The following is a 16,283-nucleotide window of genomic DNA, read 5'->3' on the forward strand; positions in this document are numbered from 1 at the left end:
ACGAGCTCCGAAAAATTCCCGAAAAATTTCCAAAAAATCCAGAAAATTCCCTTATTAATATTCGCCTATTTTCGGTATTTTACATTCTCCCCCACTAATAAAAATTTGGTCCCCAAATTTCGTAATCTACCATCAGCAAACACTAACAACAGGTATAGAGTATAAATACCGAACGGTAAATAAATCACATACCTCAAGTGAAAAGATGGGGATATCGAGCTCGGATAGTATCCTCGAGCTCCCAAGTAGCCTCCTCGTCTGAATGATGCTGCCATCCGATTTTTAACCAGCCGGATAGTCTTGTTCCGCAACTGACGCTCTTTCCGGTCGAGTATCCGTACCGGAATCTCCTCATAAGTAATGTCAGGCTAAACTGGAACTGGAATATCTGTCAGCACATGCGTCGGGTCAGGATATCGTGGACGCCTGACAGGGACGGTGGTAGTGCCAGTCGGTAAGCTACTGCTCCGATCTTCTCCAAGATCTCGAAAGGACCAATGTACCGCGGAGCTAGCTTACCTCTGATGCCAAATCTCTTCACTACTTTCGTGGGTGAAACTCGCAGAAATACATGGTCACCAACAGAGAACTCTAGTGGTCTACGTCTCCGATCAGCGTAACTCTTCTGGCGATCCGGCGCCTCTGACATCCTCCGTCTGATAGTACGGACCAACTCTGCATCCTGCTGAACTCTCTGAGGTCCCAACAACTGGGCCTCTCCAACCTCATCCCAGAGGACGGGTGTCCGACAAGGTCTACCATACAACGCCTCAAACGGTGCCATCTGAATAGCCGAATGAAAGCTGTTGTTGTAAGCAAACTCTACTAACGGCAGATGGTCCTCCCAACTGCCTCCAAAATCCATAACACATGATCTCAGCAAGTCCTCAAGAGTCTGAATAGTCCGCTCTGACTGTCCATTTGTCTGTGGATGGAAAGCTGTATTAAGTCAGAGCTGTGTGCCCAAGGCCTACTGCAGACTCTGCCAGAAACGAGACGTAAACCGTGGATCTCTATCCGAAATGATACTCAACGGAACACCATGTAGTCTGATGATCTCCCGACAATATAGATCTGCCAATTGATCCAGTGGATCAGTCCTCCGAATCGCTAAGAAATGCGCAGATTTGGTTAATCGATCAACGATTACCCAAATCGCGTCATGGCCTCGTCGTGTCCTCGGCAATCCTACCACAAAGTCCATGGTAATGTGATCCCACTTCCACTCAGGAATAGGAATCCGCTGAAGTAATCCTGCAGGTCTCTGATGCTCAGCCTTCACCTGCTGACAGACAAGACATCTAGCTACGAAATCCGCGATGTCTTTCTTCATACCGTTCCACCAGTAGGAACGTCTCAAGTCTCGATACATACGGGTCCCGCCTGGATGGATCGCAAATCGAGATCGGTGAGCCTCCTGAAGTAACTCCTGTAAGACCGGATGAGACTGAGGTACGCATAATCTGCCTCGGAAATATATAACACCCTCCTCGTCTCGTGTAAACTCGGTCTGCTGCCCGGATGCTATCTGACTGCCAATGAACTAACAATGCTGATCACCAGCCTGAGCCTCTCGGATCTTCGTCCTGATCGACGACTGAGCAATCATAGTAACAAGAATACCCTGCTCTGTAGATCCCTGCTCCTCAAGGTCTAACTCAGAAAAACTCTGAATCAAGTCTGTGACTGAAATCCGGTGGCAAGCCAAAGTCCCTCTGGACTTCCTGCTGAGTGCATCTGCAACCACATTAGCTTTCCCTGGGTGGTAGCTAATGGTACAATCGTAATCCTTCAGGAACTCCATCCATCTCCTCTGTCGGAGATTAAGCTCCTTCTGAGTGAAAATATATTTGAGACTCTTATGATCAGTGAGAATCTCAAATGTGATACCGTATAAATGATGTCGCCATAGCTTCAGAGCAAAAATGATGGCAGCTAACTCCAAGTCATGAACTGGGTAGTTCTTCTCATGCTCCTTCAACTGCCGAGAAGCATAAGAGACTACTCTGCCGTGCTGCATCAGAACAGCGCCCAATTCCTGAAGAGATGCGTCGGTGTAAAGTACAAATCCATCCTCTCCAGAAGGTAAAACCAAAACTGGAGCCGACACTAATCTCCGCTTCAGCTCCTGAAAGCTGGTCTCGCAATCCTCGGTCCACGTAAACTTCACGCCTTTCCTGATAAGGCGTGTCAGCGGCATAGCAATACGCGAGAAACCCTCGACAAAACGTCGGTAATATCCGGCCAATCCCAGAAAACTGCGGATCTCCTGAACTGACTTCGGCTGCTCCCAACTGGTGACAGCCTCGATCTTCTGAGGATCAACTGAAATACCTCTACTAGAAACCACGTGTCCCAGAAAACCGACTGAGGATAGCCAGAACGCACACTTGCTGAACTTCGCGTACAGCTGATGTCGTCGAAGAATCTCCAAGACTATACAAAGATGCTGTGCATGCTCCTCCTCGGAATGCGAATAGACCAATATGTCATCAATGAAAATGATAACAAACTGATCAAGATACTCCAGAAATATGCGGTTCATCAAATTCATAAACACCGCTGGAGCATTGGTAAGCCCAAATGGCATTACCAAAAACTCATAATGACCGTATCGAGTACGGAAAGCTGTCTTCTGAATATCTGAGTCTCTGACTCTCAGCTGATGATATCCGGATCTCAGATCAATCTTAGAATACACTGATGTACCTCTGAGCTGATCAAACAAATCCTCGATCCGTGGTAAGGGATATTTATTTCTAACGGTCATTGCATTCAGCTGTCTGTAGTCAATACATAACCTCATGGTGTCGTCCTTTTTCTTAACAAATAACACAGGAGAACCCCATGGAGAAACACTAGGGCGAATGAATCCCCTATCCAAAAGCTCCTGGAGTTGAACCTTCAGCTCGTTCAACTCCTTTGGTGTCATACGATAAGGAGCTTTCGATGCCGGTGCGGTTCCCGGAATCAACTCAATAGCGAACTCCACTGGCCTTCTGGGAGGCAAACCTGGCAGCTCCTCTGGAAATACAAGCTGCGAACTGCTGCTGTCCTCAGTACTGATCAAACATAACAGAAAACCCTGACAGCCATGTGACAGCAACCTCTGAGCCTGTATCGCCGAAATGATCGATAAGCCATCATCTCTGATGCCAGTGAAATCCCACGAGGGTTGGTTCGGAGGCCGGAATGTGACCACCCTAGTCTGGCAATCAACTGTGGCATGATATGCTGACAAACAGTCCATGCCAAGAATAATATCAAAATCGACCATTTCTAATACTAAAAGATCCACTGTAAGTATTAGGTTGCCAAAATCTAACGGGCAACCTCGGACCTCCTGGGTGACATCCAATGAATCACCGGACGGTAGGAAGACGGTCAATCGCTGGGGTCTGAGAGTGGGTAATCTACCAACCTCCCGCATAAAAGTGCGAGATATAAATGAATGCGAGCTACCAGTATCTATCAGTATATCTGCAGATAAGGCATAAATAGAAATCATACCGCGGAAAACGGATCCGTCGGCTCGCTGCGCATCCTCTCTGGTCATCGCATGAACACGTCCAGTCTCTGGCGGAGGAGGAGGAGGTAACGCTGCCAGCGGCTGCTGCTGCTGGGCAGAAGCCTGCCACTGAGGCTATGCTGGATACTGCGCCAGAGGAGACTGAGAGGACGGCGACTGATACTGTGCAGCTGGCTGGGACTGAGTCTGATACTGCCCCTGCGTCGGATAATAAAGTCCCGGAACAGAACTCTGGGGTGCTATGGAAGCACTGGAGTACTCCTGTCCAAGCATGCCAAATGTCGCTGCTGCAGGTGAAGCACTCGGCTGCTGGCCAGGCAAAGGTTGAGCTCTACGCCCTCCTCGATAAGTACCGGACTGACTGGACTGCCCTCCATGATCCGTCCCTCCGGAAGTCATATGTTGAGTCTTCTGCGGACAATCTCGGCTTTGGTGCCCAGGCAGTTTGCAATGAAAGCAAACTGACTGTCCCAGAGAACATGTCGCTAGCAGGTTGTTTCCGGTTCTGCTGGGAAGACCGGAAACGTCCTGAAGAAGACTGTCCTGATTTCTAAGGTTTACGTGATACCCCAGATGTACCCTGATCTGATCGACTATGCCTGCTCTACTGTGATGTAGCCTGAGGCTGCTGAATCTGACCAGATGTCTGACTCGGCTGCTTCCTTTTCCTATCCGGAAAAACTCTCTGCTGAGCTGACTCAATAATGAGGGCTCTATCCAACATCTCCGCATAAGATGTGATACCAAGACCGACAAGTCTTAGTTGCAAATGTCCATCCAGCCCCTGAATGAACTACTGCATACGTGAACTGTCCTCAGCAACTAGCTCTGGACAAAATCTGGCCAATCTGTCAAACTCTGCATTATACTCAGTCACTGTCCGATTATTCTATCATAAACTCAGGAAATCCTGTCGACGAGCCATCTGATAAGCTCGTGGAAAGAAACGGCTCTCAAAAGCCTCTCTGAATCTGGCCCAAGTGATGTTCTGCTCATCGATGATGGAACGCTGAGTAAGCCACCAAGTGTCAGCCGCGTCCCGTAAGTGAAAAGCAGCCAGCTCTGCTTTCTCCCACTCGGAGCAAGCAATATAAAAGAAAGTCCGCTCCATAGTCTCAATCCAAGACAAAGCCACACTCGGATCTCTGTCTCCTCGGAAGAGTGTGAATCGACTCTTCATCGATTCTGCCAATACTGGAATCCTGGCTCGTGCCGTGGCAATATCAGTGAGGTGTGTCGGAACGGCTGTCGGAACTGGCGGAACCACTGGAGCTGGTGCTACGGGTGGTACCGGTGCATATACTAGAGGAGGTACTCCCGGTGCTACTGGGTAAACTGGAGCATATGCTGTCGGTGGCACTGTAGGGTGAATGTAGGTGGCCGCGGCTGGAGATACAGTAGGCACTGGTACCGGATGTGAAGCAACCGGTATCCCTAATGCCGGAGCTACTGGGTACACAATAGGTACTGGGGGCACAGGCACCGCTGATGCCGGGTACACTGTAGGCCCAGGTGGTGGTGGTGCCGAGTACGCAATAGACTGAGCTGGAGCTGGTGTCGGATATGCTAATGGTATCCCTGGTGGTACCGGAAATACAGGAGCAGTGGATACTGTCGGTGCAGCTGAGGTAGGCACCTCTAAGGGAGCCATCGGAGTCTGAAGGCCCACCGCACTCGCAGTATGCTGAGTCTATCCCTGACCGACAGGCTCAGCCTCGGTAGGCATCTCTGGTATATCCAGAGATCCTGCAGTCCACGCACGTGCTCGTCCAGCACCATGTCTCGCAGCAATACGCGTAGATCGCCTCATATCTGTTAAATTATATTATAGATATTACTACAGGTATAAACAATTACCAAAATGACACCATACTTAATTGCTGTCTGGAGATGTTCCGTCGCTGTCCAGCCCCCAAATTGACCTCAGAATTCCGTACGAGAAAAACAACACTGGAAATCCATATAAATCAATAACGGAAATCCATAACAAAATCGAAACGGAAAATCCGTGCAACCCAAAATAACTGCCCAAACTAATCTGTCTCGCAACTAGGGCTAGTATAAAAATGTCCAAAATACCAAACGCAGGTATCACACCCTGCTCTGATACCAATGAATTGGTATCAGATAAATCCCGAAAATCCAACACACGGGAATCAAATAAATATCGCCAAACTTTGGCGCGCTGATACCCAATAAACTGATATCAGATTATTCAAAGTATCCATAATACGAAAACAAAGATCGTATAAATCCAGAACACAAAGCAAGTATCGTATACCTACTCTGATACCACTAAATTGTCACGCCCCGGAGGAGTCTCTGTCCGAAGAAATTTCGGCAGCATCTCCCCTGTACGGCGGACAATCTGAAACTTTTCTACAAGCACTATATACCTCAGCCACATGCGGCTGGAATAATAACACAAATTAAAACAAAACACCACGCAGTTTATAAAGATATTCAGCCTCTGGCTGTCACAACCACGCAGTTAATAATAGGAATCAATAACAATAGGACTCTGACTCGAAATCCACCCTATTCCACTACACTCGTAAAGCTCAAATCCAACGAACTCACCTCTTCTGCCGTCCAGGCAGGCACGTAGTAGAATGAAATCCAATATCATATCAAAAATCCATCAAAAGGTATCACTACATACAATATCCATAGGAAAAATCCAAAGACAATACTAAAACAAAGTCTGATATAGAAAAAAGCCAAATAAAAACAAATAACGAACTAGTAGAGAACTGGCTCTACGTGCAGATGGGGGGCCAGCGACTGGAACTGCTCCGGACAGCTTCAACCTGAAAATATCAACAATGGAGGCGGGGTGAGTCCAACACTCAGCAGGTACAATAAAACAAATAACAGACAACACTAATCATGTGTACAGTCTCCTGAATACGAGAAGGAATAAATGCAACTGAAATGAAATCAGGAGATAACTGTAATAACCGGAATCAAGGTACAAAGGTAACAGGTCGTCAGACCGAAGAAATCATAATCCTGTATGCATGTCAATCAAATGCATCCATACAAATGCAGCATATAAGTGCAGCAATCACAACAATAAAATTGCAATAAATGCATATGGTGACCGTGCACTCGGACATCACTGCTCCTGACAGTGGCTGAGTGGACGGAATGCTGTCGGAATACTCTGGCCCAAATCATAAATGGGGAGCTCAATGCTCTCATCTCCCAGACACAATGACGGGAGGAAAATCTCGGCCACTACTGAGTCTCCTGACCAACGGAGCCAAACAGAGTCCACCGTCTGCCGGCTACCACGCTGCTACACTAAATGCCAACGGAGCCAAACAGAGCGGAACTGACTGTCGGCTACCACGCTGAGTCACCTGACCAACGGAGCCAAACAGCAGAACCGCCACACACCTGCCTGATATACCACTAATCCATAGGTGGTGGTGGTGTGTGCAGTACATGTAACTGGCGATGGGCTCAACCATAGTGGAGCCGACAATCGCACAGCATGCGAACATGATGCATGATACTAAGCATGGCAATCTCATGAATAGCATAGCAAGATCCATACATAAATAAAAGGTGTAACACAAGTCAATGTATCAGATGGAAGGTACACAAACAGATAGGGTATCATATAAACCCTAGGTCCTGAACATGATGTATCACATGGTTGGGTCACTACCGAAAACATGTATGGTCAGGTCAATAATAACATGCAGTGCATAATAAATAAACAAACAACATGTAACAGATCATGTAGTGACCAACCGAATCAAAAGGATAACATAATCATTGCTATATGTTAAACACTTTATTATGCATATCAAAAGACATAAGTCAAAGTACCCGCCTCCAATAAAGTGGTCCAATCCGGTAATCAAGATACTCGTCGAGATACCGTCCCGAATCAAAGTCCTGTGTCGAACATATAGATATATTTTATTTAGCTACAATTCAAATGAATTTAAATAGCTTAATAAAATCCACGAAACTAATATCAGGGAAAGCCCTAATTAACATCACCAATCTATTTCTTAATTCCAACTCAATCTACAACACGAATACAACTCTCTACTTCTTACCTCAATTCTTCTTCAGCCGTTCTGTAATGGCAACAGACCCAAACAGCAATGGGATGGCTGGAATTGAGGAAATTCCAAATCTGCAACCCGATCAGAACCAAAAGAAAAACAGGATGGTGACACTGTAGAACCTGGTGGTTAATAGTGCTTGTCGCAGTTGAAACTTGCTCCAGCAAAGGTCACTGCAACAAGACATCACCCAAATCAGAGGCATTGAAATCTGCAGCCCTAGAACTATGATCAATAAACCAACCTACTGTAATTACCTGAACCTGTGCCCTTCTTTCCCCCTGCCGGCAACTGGTGGATGGAAAAGATCGCCCCAATATTGAGTCTAGGGCACGGGAGGTGACACTAAGGACAAGCACAGAGGAACTCAGCGATCGGCTGACACTGCTGTGCTGGCTTCGTGCGGGAAGGAGGCTCGTCTAGGGCACAGGCGACGGCTCGAGTAGAAGGAGGAGAGGCCGATGCTAGGGCTGAGGAAACCTCGGCTTGATCGGCGCTGCTCGGACGGCTAGCAATCGGAGATAGGTGCGGCGGAGAGTGAGTGGAGGATAAGAGAGCACTGCAGGAGATCGACACTAGGGCATAGGGTGGTTTGCGGCGCTGCTCCGTGCGTCACCGGCGGCTAGGGCATAGGCCGGAGTTGGCTCGGCTGAGGCTTCGCGCGGGCACAGGCACAGAGAGGAGAAAGAAATCGGCTCTGCAGCAGAAGAGCAGTGGCGTCGGGCAGAAGAAATGAAGAAGAGGAGAACCGCTAGGCCGACGGTTAGGGCACGGAGGAGATCGGGCGCGCGGCGAGGGCTCGGGCAGGAGTTGTCGCGCGTGGGAAGGAAGAAACGGCGAGGATGAGAGAATCGACGAGGATGAGAGGAAATAAAGAAAAAAAATATAAAGAAAAAGAAAAGGAAAAAGGAAAAGAAAATAAAACTTTTCCTTATTAAAACTGGGTAGCCTAAACAGGCTTTTCCGGGCCCTATCTTGATCCCCGTTAACTCGTCCATACGAGCTCCGAAAAATTTCCGAAAAATTTCCAAAAATTCCGAAAAATTCCCTTATTAATATTCGCATATTTTCGGTATTTTACATTAAAACTTTTCCTTATTAAAACTGGGTAGCCTAAACAGGCTTTTCCGGGCCCCATCTTGATCCCCGTTAACTCGTCCATACGAGCTCCAAAAAATTCCCGAAAAATTTCCCAAAATTCCGGAAAATTCCCTTATTAATATTCGCCTATTTTCGGTATTTTACATATATATATACTTAGGTTGTGCTTAATCAAACCCTACACTCCTCAATCAACTCCCACTTTTGGGTATTCCAACAGACTTTTTCCAAGCCTATAACTTTATCATCTCAAAATACGGCATACGAGCTCCGATTAAATTCCAAAAAAGTCCTAAAAATTTTTTAAAATTCTAATAAAATTATTTCTCAAATAATCTTATTATTTAATTATTATTTAGGTACCGTATTTTATACCTTTTGAGATCATAGACAAGGTGGGAATATTGGCATCCAGGGTGGCCTTACTAAATCTTGCAGGGGTGCATAATGTGTTCCACGTATCGATGCTAAGTACATGCCAAATCCTTCGCATATCCTGAACTATGCATCGTTACAACTTACACCAGATCTGGCCTTCGAGGAGAAGCCGATGTAGATTTTAGACAGACAAAAGAGGAAGATGCGAAGGAGGACGATCAAGATGGTCAAAGTAAAATGGTTGAATTACTCTGACGAGGAGGCTACTTGGAAGATCGAGTCAAACACAAGGGATCATTACCCCAAGCTGTTTGGTAACTAAAAAAAATCGAGGATGAAATTCATTTAAGGGGAGGAGAAATTGTAAAAAAATGGTTTACTTAAGCTGAATAAGACTTAACCAATTAAAATTTATGTTAGGGTTTAAATACTAAAGAGTTTAAGTAATTAAAGTATTAATATGTTTAAGTAATTAATGTATTAATAAGTTTACGAACCTGACCCGATTGTTAGTAATCCGACCAACTTATTCTTTTAAATACATGTTTTATTTCCCTTCCCCTCACCTTTGAAGTTGTCGGCCTCCCCCACACCCTCATTTAAACCCTAGCAACTTCAAAGGAGATAGAGAAAGAATCTCATTGGAACACTTAAGTTCATATTTTCCTTCATTTCGCTAGTCATCTCCCATACGCAAAAACACTCAGATAAATTTCCCTTTTTTATTGTTTGATATTTACTGCACTATACGGGTCGTAATATCCATAAATTTATTCTCCGTATTATTAGTCTTGATCTTTCTGATAAATATATTCATATATAGACATTAGTATTTTACTTCTGTTCACACATTATCCTATGTTTCTAGGCGGAGACCTTATAGGCTTAGGCATCCAAAAGCATGTTCTGTAGAAAATTTGGGCATAGCCATGACACATTGGTATTATGCATAAAGCTTTAGTTTTGTTTTGTGTGTGTGTGTGTGTGTGATTAATGATGTGATTGGATAATTAATTCTCTTAGATGAATATTATGGATGGAACTACTACCTTCACTGGTCTTTCCATAATTTATCTATGTTTGGAGAAGTATTGTTGTATGAAGAACGTTGCTCATGAGCATGTAAAATTAATAGATTAATTAATAAACAAGGATGATTGGGAGATTAATTAAGTAATTAATTGAGGTTAGTTAACTAATCTAGGATTTAGTTGATGAAATTGGTTAAGGAATTTCATAATGGATTAATTGATGATATGAACTTAAATTCCAGATTTAGTAAACTAGTATTAATGTGTTAATTACCAAGTGGTTGATGAGATTTATTTGGTTATTTGATTAAAGTGATAGATTAATTAATAAGATGATTAATGGATGGACTAATTAATAGGTAATAATTATGATTATTTGATTAATGAGTAATGACTGATAATTAAGATTGTGGATCTGTTTAAAGAAATAACTAATTAGTCTAATTGATTTGTAATAAATATCAATTAGTCTACTTAGTAAATTAGATAACTAATTAGGTTAAGAATTTATGAGATTATAGGATTGAAAATTAGTCTATCTAGTTAATTTAGTTAATTAAGTTGATAATTAATTAAATTGCTAATCATATTAAAGGATTCAAAATGGAGGAAACGGGTTTGGGAATCCGGCTTAAGAAGAGTCCGGTGAACCTTACCAAAATAAAAGAGGTTTGGAAATCCGACTTAAGAAGGGTCCGGCGAACCTTATCAAAGCATAGGGGTTTCGCAATCTGGCTTAAAAAGGGTCTAGTGAACCTTACCAACTTAGTACTAGGATAAACGTTTGGCCAAACAATCAGAGGTTAAGGTATAAAGTAAATACATTTGATGATCTGAATTCTTATAATTTACAAGTCTTGCAAATAAAATAAAAGACAAAGAAGGTTAAATAATGAAGGTTAATTTATGGAAATTTGGAGGTTCATGAAACTAATATCAGAAGTTACTCTCCATTACTATTTAACATGGTACTTATCAAAATATTTCTTGTGAATATGACGGATGATATTTATATGAAAGATTGAACTTGTTGTGTCTTTAGACTCACTAGATCTATATGGTGCAGGTAATGAGGAGACAGAAGGATTTGATAGATGAGCGTTCGTGTACTTGGCAGTACACACTCGAGGACTTCTTTTATTAGTCTAGTTTTCTTCTTGCATTATCATGTTGGGTCTTCTAGTTAGAGTTGAGTTATTTGTTTTAGTAATTGGTTGAGTTCATCTCACTAGTTAATTGCACTCTTTGTTCTTTTGAAGATTTTATTTATTATTATAATGTTTAAACTCAGATTATTTTGAGTTTCAACTTGAACCCGTTTATAATATAGTATCATTTGAAGTTGTTATTTGAATCTCTATAATGCTAATATTGTGGGGTTCATCTATATAAAGGTCTAGGATGTTCCAAAAGAAACTAGGCCCTGTAATACAAGTTATTAGCAAGTTATCAATATTAATTACATCAATAATGGAGCTATACTATTCATTGGGCATATACAAACGTGTTGACCAGTGTCCAAATTAGTAGAGATTGGGCATACCTTTTCTCTAACCTAGCCAAATGAGAAGTTGTAGATCTCTCGAAATCTTTCTAGAAGAAACAAAGGCAAGAAAATGACTATTAGAAAACATAGATAACTATTTTTTATTTTCATTAAATAAGAAAAACTATCAACTATGAACATGACAAGAAATCAAATATTGTAAACTTGTGATATGTGAAATTGAATAGAATAAAAATACTAACGATCATCTCTTAGCTCACTATGCATGTATGGCAACTTCTCACGAAACTTTTCAATTGTATCTATCCTGCATCAAAACAGTTCTATTATCAGCACAACTGTTCAACCACCATTCGCACAACTAATCAGCAGAACAAAGGTTACCCAAGTGAATGTAATCCACCAAGGAATTATTACCGTGAGAATTCACACATTGTCGCAGCCTTCATGTGCCCAGATACAACTAACTGCATAACAGTTTGAAATACACTATAAGATACAATATGAAATCAAACCTTTAGGTTAGTAATATAGATACCACATGGTTAGTTGAACGCAAATGGTCAATCATATAAATGTTAGATAATCACAACAAAATAGTAGAGCTGATTGCATAGTTTGTGGTCTTTTTCTGAATGCAACTGATAGCCATATAGAGAAGTGAGGGTAACTTAATGAAAGGAGGGAATTCACCAATAACTTGCTCAGATCCATGAGCTATTAAATTCCATGTTTTCGTTCAAACAAATGAAATAGAAGGTATTCCATGTGTTTTTTACTGCTAATTTTCTAAGAGTTGGAGATAAATTATTCATGTTTGTTCTGGAATTTATATTAAAGTTATCCTAATGAGGTTCCTGCACATTGCATCTTATCCCTCCTTTTGGTTAGCACTTATGTTTGAACTAATTCTTGCATTGAGTAAATATAATTAACTTAATCAAGCTTATTGAGAATATAATAAATTGGTTAATTTCCTAAATGCTTTTGGGGTAAGTGGTTAACCAATCAATTTTAACATAATTCAAGAGCAAGAGATCCACGGTTCACATTCTATCTCCCCTGGGTTTGGCCCAAGCAGTGGGAGTACACTGTGAATATAAATATATAAGTTGACCTATTTTGTAAAAGCTAGAACTTTTATAATCATTCCTTTAACCAATCAACTTTTAACAAATTTCAATACCAAGTCGTTGTAAAATTTTACATACTATAAAATTTTGAACTTGTAAATGAAAGCAATTCAGCAAATCTTTCAACCAATAAACAACTAGAAACTCGACCACTAAGTGCATCTGGACCAAGGAGTCCAATTCCAACTAAATCGTAATATATGAAGCATTTTCAATGGCCTAAAAAGTACTTATTAGCATTGATTAATTAAATTGACTCGAAAAGAAAGGGTCAAACCTTAAAATTTGATACGAACTCCACCAACAAATGTGATGGAACCCGAAACAAAGGTGGATAGAATCCCAAGAACTAAACGACAAGAGTGTGAGCCTTGACCCATAACCAAGAATTGGCACGAACCAAGCCTACGAAGGAAAGAAACGCCACACCTAGGGGTGATAAGTTTCGATGATGGGTTGAACGCCACGAGAGTACACTCGATAAGTTCAGCAAGTTCTTTCAAGAACTAAGAGAGCACACAATCTCACCAAAAAATAAGTTGCTTCATACTAAGATGTCCCTCCCTTATATAATGGGAGTGAACAAGGAAAAAGACAAGATAAGTACATACACAATTAGAGTCCCAATGTTCCATGCCTCATGCAAGCTATCTAGAAACCCAAAACAAAATAAATGCATGCACAATTAGAGTCCCAAGTTGCATGCTTCATTAAACAATCTAAAATACTTAAGTCTTCATGCATGAACGAATTCCCATGCTTTGCATGCTTATTAGCGTTCTTTCGTTAAGCGCGGCCAGTCATGGATGGTTATGCCCGATTACGTGGATTAGGCCACGACTAGAAGTTGCGATTATCTTGGTTTCTCCTTGCTCATAGTCCTCCCAATATTTTTTGATTAGCCCATTTAGTGCTTCCTTGAAACGCTTTGCCCGTAGTCTTGTAATTGGGCCTTTTGGAAGTGATAACTAATCTCTCCTATCTTCAGCCCTTGGGCATACATCATTCTCCCCTTCTTGAAAAGGATTTGTCCTCAAATCATCACCTGCATCAAACGGGAATAAGTCAGCAACATTAAAAGTAGAATGTACGCCATACTCACCTGGTAGTTCAAGTTTGTAGGCGTTATCATTGATGCGCTCTAATACTTGAAATGGGCCATCCCCTCGAGGTAGAAGTTTAGAATGACGTTTGTCCGGAAATCGCTCCTTTCGGAGGTGCAACCAAACCCATTCTCCTGGTTCAAACACAATTTTCTTGCGCCCCTGGTTAGCTTGTTGCATGTATTGCTGAGTTCTTTTCTCAATATTCAGTCGTGCTTGTTCATGAATCTTCTTTACGAATTCGGCCTTCTGCTTACCATCTAAGTTTATATGCTCACTTACAGCTAAAGGAATCAAATCTAATGGTGACAAGGGATTGAAACCATAAACAATTTCAAATGGAGAAAATTTAGTCGCAGAATGTATGCTCCTATTGTAAGCAAATTCAACATGAGGTAGACAATCTTCCCATATTCTCAAATTCTTGTTAATAACCGCACGAAGTAAAAAGGACAAGATTCGATTGACCACTTCAGTTTGCCCATTAGTTTGGGGGTGACAAGTAGTAGAGAACAACAATTTAGTTCCTAATTTCCCCGACAAAGTCTTCCAAAAATAACTCAAAAATTTTGCATCTCTATCAGAGACAATGGTCCTAGGCATGCCATGCAACCTAATAACCTCTTTAAAGAACAATTCAGCAATATGCGATGCATCATTGGTTTTATGACATGGAATGAAATGCACCATTTTAGATAATCTGTCTACCACAACAAAAATTGAATCTCTCCCCCTCTTGGTCCGGGGTAATCCCAAAACAAAGTTCATTGAAATATCAGTCCAAGGTTCACTAGGTATAGGCAAAGGAGTATACAAGCCATGGGGTTTCAATTTAGATTTAGCTTGTTTGCAAGTGATACACTTCTCACAAATTCTTTCCACGTCACATTTCATATGAGGCCAAAAGAAATGATCCTGTAAAACCCCTAAAGTCTTAGTAACGCCAAAATGACCCATCAATCCACCACTATGGGCTTCCCTTGTGAATAATTCACGTAACGAACACATAGGCACACACAATCTATTTTCACGAAATAAAAACCCATCATGCCTATAGAACTTACCAAATGCAATCTTATCGCATGCTTTGAACACCTCAGAAAAATTAGTATCGTTAGTATATAAATCCTTGATATATTCAAATCCAAGTAACTTCATATTTAAAGTGGAAAATAAAGCATACCTTCGAGATAGTGCATCAGCAACTACGTTCTCCTTTTCTTGCTTGTATTTGATCACATAAGGAAATGTCTCAATGAATTCTACCCATTTAGCATGGCGTCGGTTCAACTTATGTTGGCTCTTCAAATGCTTTAGAGATTGATGATCTGTGTGAATCACGAATTCTTTTAGCTATAGGTAATGTTGTTATGTCTCCAATGCTCTCACCAATGCATACATTTCCTTGTCATATGTGGGATAGTTGAGAGTGGCTCCACTCAACTTCTCACTGAAATAAGCAATGGGTCTCATTTCCTGCATAAGCACAGCACCTATACCAACACCAGAAGCATCACATTCGATTTCAAAGGTTTTAGAAAAATCTGGTAGGATTAGTAAAGGAGCATAACTTAGCTTTTCTTTCAAAGTGTTGAAGGCCCTCTCTTGCTCCTCTCCCCACTTGAATGACTCATTTTTCTTGATGACTTTAGTAAGAGGAGCTGCAATATTGCTAAAATCACGAACAAACCGTCGATAGAAGCTGGCCAAACCATGGAAACTCCTCACTTAGCTAATTGTTGTCGGTGTTGGCCACTCTTGGATTGCTTTCACCTTTTCCTCATCCATCTCAACGCCTTTAGTACTAACAACAAAACCAAGAAACACGACTTTCTCCGTACAAAAGGAGCATTTAACGAGGTTAGCAAAAAGCTTTTCTTCTTTTAGCACACTCAAAACTAACCTTAAATGTGTAACATGCCCTTCTAAGCTTCTGCTATAAATCAAAATATCATCAAAATACACAACTACAAATTTTCCTAAGAAAGCACGCAAAACATGGTTCATCAAATGCATAAAAGTGCTAGGAGCATTAGTTAAGCCAAAAGGCATTACTAACCATTCATATAAGCCATGTTTGGTTTTAAAACCAGTTTTCCATTCATCACCTTCCTTCATCCTAATCTGATGATATCCACTCCTAAGATCAATTTTTGTGAACACACAAGAACCATGCAATTCATTAAGAATATCATCAATCCTAGGAATTGGATGGCGATACTTTACCGTAATGTTGTTGATGGCTCGACAATCCACACACATCCTCCATGTTCCATCCTTCTTGGGAACTAGTAATACAGGCACGGCGCAAGGACTCATGCTTTCTCGAACATACCCCTTTTCTAATAATTTATTAACTTGCCTCTGAAGTTCCTTTGCTTCCTCCGGATTGCTTCTATAGGCAGGTCGATTCGGA

This window comes from Zingiber officinale, chromosome 5A, assembly GCF_018446385.1.
Source record: "Zingiber officinale cultivar Zhangliang chromosome 5A, Zo_v1.1, whole genome shotgun sequence".
Lineage (NCBI taxonomy): Eukaryota > Viridiplantae > Streptophyta > Magnoliopsida > Zingiberales > Zingiberaceae > Zingiber > Zingiber officinale.